Source organism: Microtus ochrogaster, chromosome 5 (genome assembly GCF_000317375.1).
Source record: "Microtus ochrogaster isolate Prairie Vole_2 chromosome 5, MicOch1.0, whole genome shotgun sequence".
NCBI lineage: Eukaryota > Metazoa > Chordata > Mammalia > Rodentia > Cricetidae > Microtus > Microtus ochrogaster.
The window spans coordinates 61131993-61138334 of record NC_022012.1 but is presented as its reverse complement, the minus strand read 5'-3'; positions in this window follow the sequence as shown (position 1 = coordinate 61138334).

Below are 6342 nucleotides of genomic sequence, written 5' to 3'. Positions count from 1 at the left end.
GGCACAACCTAGGCCTGCCCAGCATACTGCTAACCCTCAGAATTTGATTTGGTGCCTTGACTTAACTCACCTGCAGTGGTCTAGTTAATTCCGTGTTACTTTCAAAGACATGGGCTCCGGGCGGGCTAGTAGGGTCTGTAGAATGTCTCTTCCGCCGTCTGCTGTCTTCTCCAGCTTGCTTTAGAAATCCTTCACGCCATTGTATCATGGTTTAAACTAACTGGTAGACGTGGTTATTGAAACACGTTCCAAGTTCGGCAAATTTCATTTCTTTCTAAATTCCTAATTCATGTATGCGTGAATTTCCTCCTTCAGTCTAAACCGCCATTTCCTCTCTACGGGTCTCCTTGTTAAGGTTTAAAAAAAGTCATTTTTAACCTTAATACAATGATACCTGTGGAGGTTTGCATGTTTCACTGGTTCCTAGGGGAATCCTCTGTCCAGAGCTCCACTCTGCCCGTCAGCAGTGCTGACATGTCTAACAGACCACTGGAAACTTGGGACAACTGGGTCCCTATTGGGCATGAGGTAGAGATGACATTGATGCTCCTACTGGTCCATACATTCGCCTGAGCTCTTCTCCTGAGATGTCCCCAGCTAAAGCTACTTTACAAATGCACACCCAGTCCGTATCACCCACACCTTGTCTCTGTGTATTCAGACACCCACAGGGAGCTGGAGCTAGCTAGCCACTGTGTGTGTTGTTTGTGGGTATTAATTTTGTGAAGACGTGAGGAAGATGAGAGCCCTGGTCATTCTCATCTGGACGACAGCTGATTCATGATGTCCTTTATGTTGAAGGCAGCACAGTTGGAATCACGGGTTCCCAAGTACACATCACTGCACATCCCTGGCAGAGCCCGTGGCAGCCTCCAAAGAATTAAAATGTCTTTCCTGTTTACCAGGCACAGCTGACCACTGTTTTACCTCATGTGTCTTGGTTTGAGTTTGATTAAGAGGATGGTGGAGGTCATATGACTATTTCTCCCTCATTTTCTTTGTAGCCTAATATATGTTTTTTAAACCCTTTGTACCTGACTCAAACCCAAGACTTCTAGCAGTTATCCCCAGAAGGAACCAGTCTGAATGGGTTTCAGTTCAGGCAACAGATTACCTGAGAGATTCATCGTTCTGTTTTCTCTAAATTTTATTGTCATCGTCCCTCCACCCCCACCCAGACATGGTTTCTCTGTGTAGCCTGGCTGTTCTGGAACTCACTCTGGAGACTAGGCTGGCCTCCAACTCAGAGATCTGCCAGCCTCTGCCCTGAGAGCTGGTATTAAAAGCGTGGGCCACCACACCTGGCTGTTAATTCGTAATTATTGCTTTTAATTTAATTTATTTTGTGGACATTAATGTTTTGCCAGCAAGTATGTGGTATGAGGATGTTGGTTCCCGTGGAACATGAGTTACAGACAGTTGTGAACCACCATGTGGGTGCTGGGAATTGAACCTGGGTCCTTTGGAAGAGCAGCTAGTACTCTTAACCACTGAGTCATCTCTCCAGCCCCTGATGCATATTTCCTAATTCCTACGAAATGAGGTGTTTCCTTTTGACCCTTTTACATCTGTATAGCACGTACTTTGCTCATTTGTGTCGTCTTTAAGTTGGCAGATGTCTTGGTAGCGATACTGCCATGAAGCAATCAATTTTGTTGTGTGTTAGATGATGTCCGGCCATGGTCTGTGTGGATCTGGAGGAGATGTGGGTAGCAGAGGTGGCATACTGTCACCAAGCATGGCCAAGCACTTAGCAGAGGGAAGAGAAGACCATGGTTTAGAACCTGACCGCGCTCTCTGAAAATCCTATGACGGCCAGAAACCACCTTTGTGTTATGCGTCTGAAGGGACCGTGTTATAACGCCTTTGTGTTATGCATCTGAAGGGACCGTGTCCTTTCAGGGCCACTTTGTGGCTACTACAGCCACGAAGCTCTTTCCCCCTAAAGCCTGCCCACTGTCGGGCCTCATCATGGTGCTTCATGCCATGAGCCTCCTAATATTGTTCCGCTGAAGGCTACTTTATCTTGGCTTTACTTTTCTGTGAATTCTGGAATTTTCTAACATTCTGTTCCTGCTCATGGCCAGGCCTTGGTTAGAGAATAGCTGGTCCTTAGAAGTGTGTTCAGAGGCAACCTCCCATAGAACCTTTCTTCATCCATACCACTACTGTCTTCCCTGGGATACCCTAGTTCTAGGAATCAGTTTTATGACACCCATTTTCTCATGGCAATAGATATTAGCTGAAATTGATTAAGAGAGGAATGCATTGAGGATGGCTTTGTACTTTCCCCAGTCCACTGTTAGCTATTCTAATGATTCTCTTTTTCTTACCTATATTCATTTCACTAGATATAGAGGCAATGCCTTCAACTTTGACTTCTATTATGGTCACTATTTTTTCTTTCTATTTTATTTTCTTTTTTTCTTTTTTATTTGTGTCACAGTCCCATCTGTCCCAAAACTAGATCTGTAGACTAGGGTGGACTTGAACTCACAGAGATCAACCTGCCTCTGCCTCCCAAGTGCTGGGATTGCAGCATGTGCCACCACTGCCCGGCTGTCCTCGGTTTTCTGAGCAGGGGCTGTGGCATGTGCAAACCCTCAGCCACACACACAGCAATCATAAAGCAGAAAGAGCAAACAGAAGTGCAGTCACAGCTGGTCTGCATCATGGAGGGGGTGCTGCCATCCCTGTCTTACCATCCTCATGCTGCAGTCCCAGCTGTGAGCTGACCAACTCTTTAACTTCAAAGCATCCAGTTGAGGTGCCTGCCATAAAGCTAATATATAACTAATATAACTAACATTGACCCTGAACTGTGAGGAAGAGAATGATAGAGCACTCTCTCTTCTTTTTTTGGGGGGGGGGGGGAGGAGAGGGTGGTTTTTCAAGATAAGATTTTTTTCTTTGTAGCCTTAGCTGTTCTGGAACTCTGTAGACCAGATGTGCCTGCCTCTGCCTCCTGAATGCTGAGGTTAAAGGCGTGCACCACCATGCCTGGGTCTCATTCTATTCAAATATCCTCAGGGTAGAACAGGCACAGTGAAGGGGCCATCACTTGGGGGAGGTTGAAGGATCAGGAATGTAAAGCCATTCTTTGCCATATATCAAGTATATTAAGTTCTAGGCTAGGTATGTGTTTCAAGTACCCATTCTCTGCCCACAGTATGGGGGAGACTAACAAAATGAGGTTTGGGAGACAGCTACTAGGCACAGCACACGAGGACTGAGTTTGTTTTCCAGCATAGACTTAAAAAGCAGGGCATCCATGAAGTACCTATAATCATAGTGTTGAGCAGGGTGGTGGTGGTGCACAGCTTTAATCCCAGCACTTGGGAGGCAGAGGCAGGCGGGTGGATCTCTGTGAGTTCAAGGCCAGTCTGGTCTGCCAGAGCTAGTTCCAACACAGTCTCCAAAGCTACACAGAAACCCTGTCTCGAACCACCCTCCCCCAAAAAATCATGGTGTTGTCAATGCAGAGAAAGGAGGGATAATCCTTGGGGCTCACTGGCCAGCCTAGTAGAAGAGGTCTAGATTCAACAAGAGACCCTGTCTCAAAAAAATAAGGCAGAGCTAGCTGTGGTGGCCTTAGTCTAAACAGTCTTGAGGCAGAAGCAAAAAAATCTCCAAGTTTGAGCTCTGTCTGGTTTATGTTAGCAATCTCCAGGTCATTCAAGAACATAGTGAGACCCCAGGTTGGTTGTTTATTTTATTTATTTATTTATTTATTTATTTATTTATTGTATTTTATTTTTTGAGACAGGGTTTCTCTGTGGCTTTGGAGCCTGTCCTGGAACTAGCTCTTGTAGACCAGGCTGGTCTCGAACTCACAGAGCTCCGCCTATTTTATTTTTTTTAAAGGTGAAGAGATCTTAAGGAAGGCAACAATTGTCGACCTCTGGACACTCCATGCATTTCTATACAGGTACACACACACACACACACATACACACACACACACTCAGAGGCTCTCATACACAAAGTGTATTAAGTTATAAAGCTCACAGAAACCTAACATTGTCTTCCAGGATAAGCTCCCAAGCTACAGAGAAACCCTATCTCTTAAACAAAACAAATAAGCAAAAACCTAATATTGGCAACTGGATTATAAGCAAAAATAAAGTGTTAAATGTTTTAATTTCTTTGGGTACCACAACAAAATGACACAAAGTAGATAGCTTAAACACCAGAAATTCATGTCTTTAATCTGGGAGTTAGAATTTGTAAATGGAACTATTGATCACTAGGTTTGACGTCTGGGTCCACTCAGGTTGTCACATGATCTTTCCTCTGGGATCCCACCTTTGTCCACATGTCCTTTCCCTATGAGCATGTGCTCACGGGTATAGTGATAGGACTTAGTTTTATATTCATTGCCTTAATTTTTTTCCCCCAAAGCCAGGCATGGTGCACAGTGCACGCCTTTAATTTCAGCACTTGGAAGGCAGAGGCAGGCAGATCTCTGTGAGTTCCAAGCTAGCCTAATCTACAAAGTGAGTTCCAGGATATCCAGGACTGTTATACCGAGAAAACTTGTCTCGAAAAACCAAAAAGAAAAGAATTTTTTTCCCAGTACTTCTTTTCTTCTGTGTCTGTTTTGTCCCATGTGCATCTGCTCCCGTTGTCCAGAAGGGGGCATCAGATCCCAAGGACCTGAAAACCACTGTGAGCCAACAAATAGGTTCTGAAACTGAAACCTTGCTCTTCTGGAGGAGCAGCAAGAGTTTGTAACTGTTGAGCTAACTGCTGAGACATCTATGCCAAGCCCTGCAGGCTGGAAACGGCTCGGTGGCTGAGAACACCAGTTGCTCTTCCAAAGGACCCAGCTTTGATTCCCAACACCCACATGGAGGCTAATAACTGCTTATAAATCAAGTTAGAGGGGTTCTGATGCCCTTTTCTGGCCTCTCCAGGCACATGTGATACACAGACATACAAGGATGCAGGCAGAGCACCGGCACACAAACAAGTCTTTATCTGAAAATTCACTCACAGTCTGTGGACCTGAGTTAAGACTTCAGAACAAGCAAATCAATGCAAACTAATGGTAGAAGTACCAGAAGGTCCAGAAGTTACTGGAAAAGTAGATTTAAGATTGCTTGCTACCGGGCTGGAGAGACGGCTAAGAGGTTAAGAGCTTCGCCTGCTCTTCCAAAGGTCCTAAGTTCAATTCCCAGCAACCACATGGTGGCTCACAACCATCTGTAATGAGGTCTGGTGCCCTCTTGTGGCCTGCGGTCATACACACAGACAGAATATTGTATACATAATAAATAAATATTTTTAAAAAAAGAATGCTTGCTACAGCAATCTCCTTAATAAATGAAATATTTAATATTTTTTATAGAATTCACATCCGGAAAAAAGGATGATAAGTTTCTGTGAGACAAGGCAGGTATTTCTATGCTTTTGGGTTGTTGTTTAGTTTTTTTGTTGTTGTTCTTTTGTTTTGTTTTTTTGAGACAGGGTTTCTCTGTGTAATCGTCCTAGCTGTCCTAGAACTAGCTCTTGTAGAAGATCAGGTTGGCTAGGAACTCAAGGAAATCTGCCTGCCTTTGTCTCCCAAATGCGGGAATTAAAGGCATGTGTCACCACTGTCCAGCAGGAGCTTCTATGCTTAGCACATGGGATAGAGATGAAGAAACAGGCAGCCTAAAATTGGCTTAACAACAATAAAAATGCATAGGCTGAAAGTTTGAAAGGTAAGAGCATGAAGACACTGCTAATAATGGAATACTGTTTATACATATATTTGCACAGATTACTGAAATCTGTCTTTACGTTCACCAGGCTCAGTCCTAAGGAGCATGGGTACATGCTCACACTCTCACTAGCATTTAAAGCCAGGAAAGAAATGGATAAAGTTGAAAACATAAAAGAAGTCAATGTTCGGTATATGTGTGTCTGTGTAAATCATCTATAAAGAGTTAGACCACGGGGGCTGGAGAGATGGCTCAGTGGTTAAGAGGACCTGGGTTCAATTACCAGCACCCACATGGTAGCTCACAACTGACCTGACACCCTCACACCAATGCACATAAAATAATAAAAAGTTAAATGAACCATAAAAAATAATTTTTTATATTTATCTATTTATTATGTGTACAGCATTACTTCCATGCGTGCCTGCAAGCAAAAAGGGGGCGCCAGGTCTCATTATAGGTGGCTGTGAGCCACCATGTGGTTGCTGGCAATTGAACTCAGGACTTCTGGAAGAGCAGTCAGTGCTCTTAACCACTGAGCCATCTCTCCAGCCCCCATAAAAAATAATTTTTTAAAAAAAGAGAAGACAGGGGGCTGGAGAGATGGCTCAGAGGTTAAGAGCATTGCCTGCTCTTC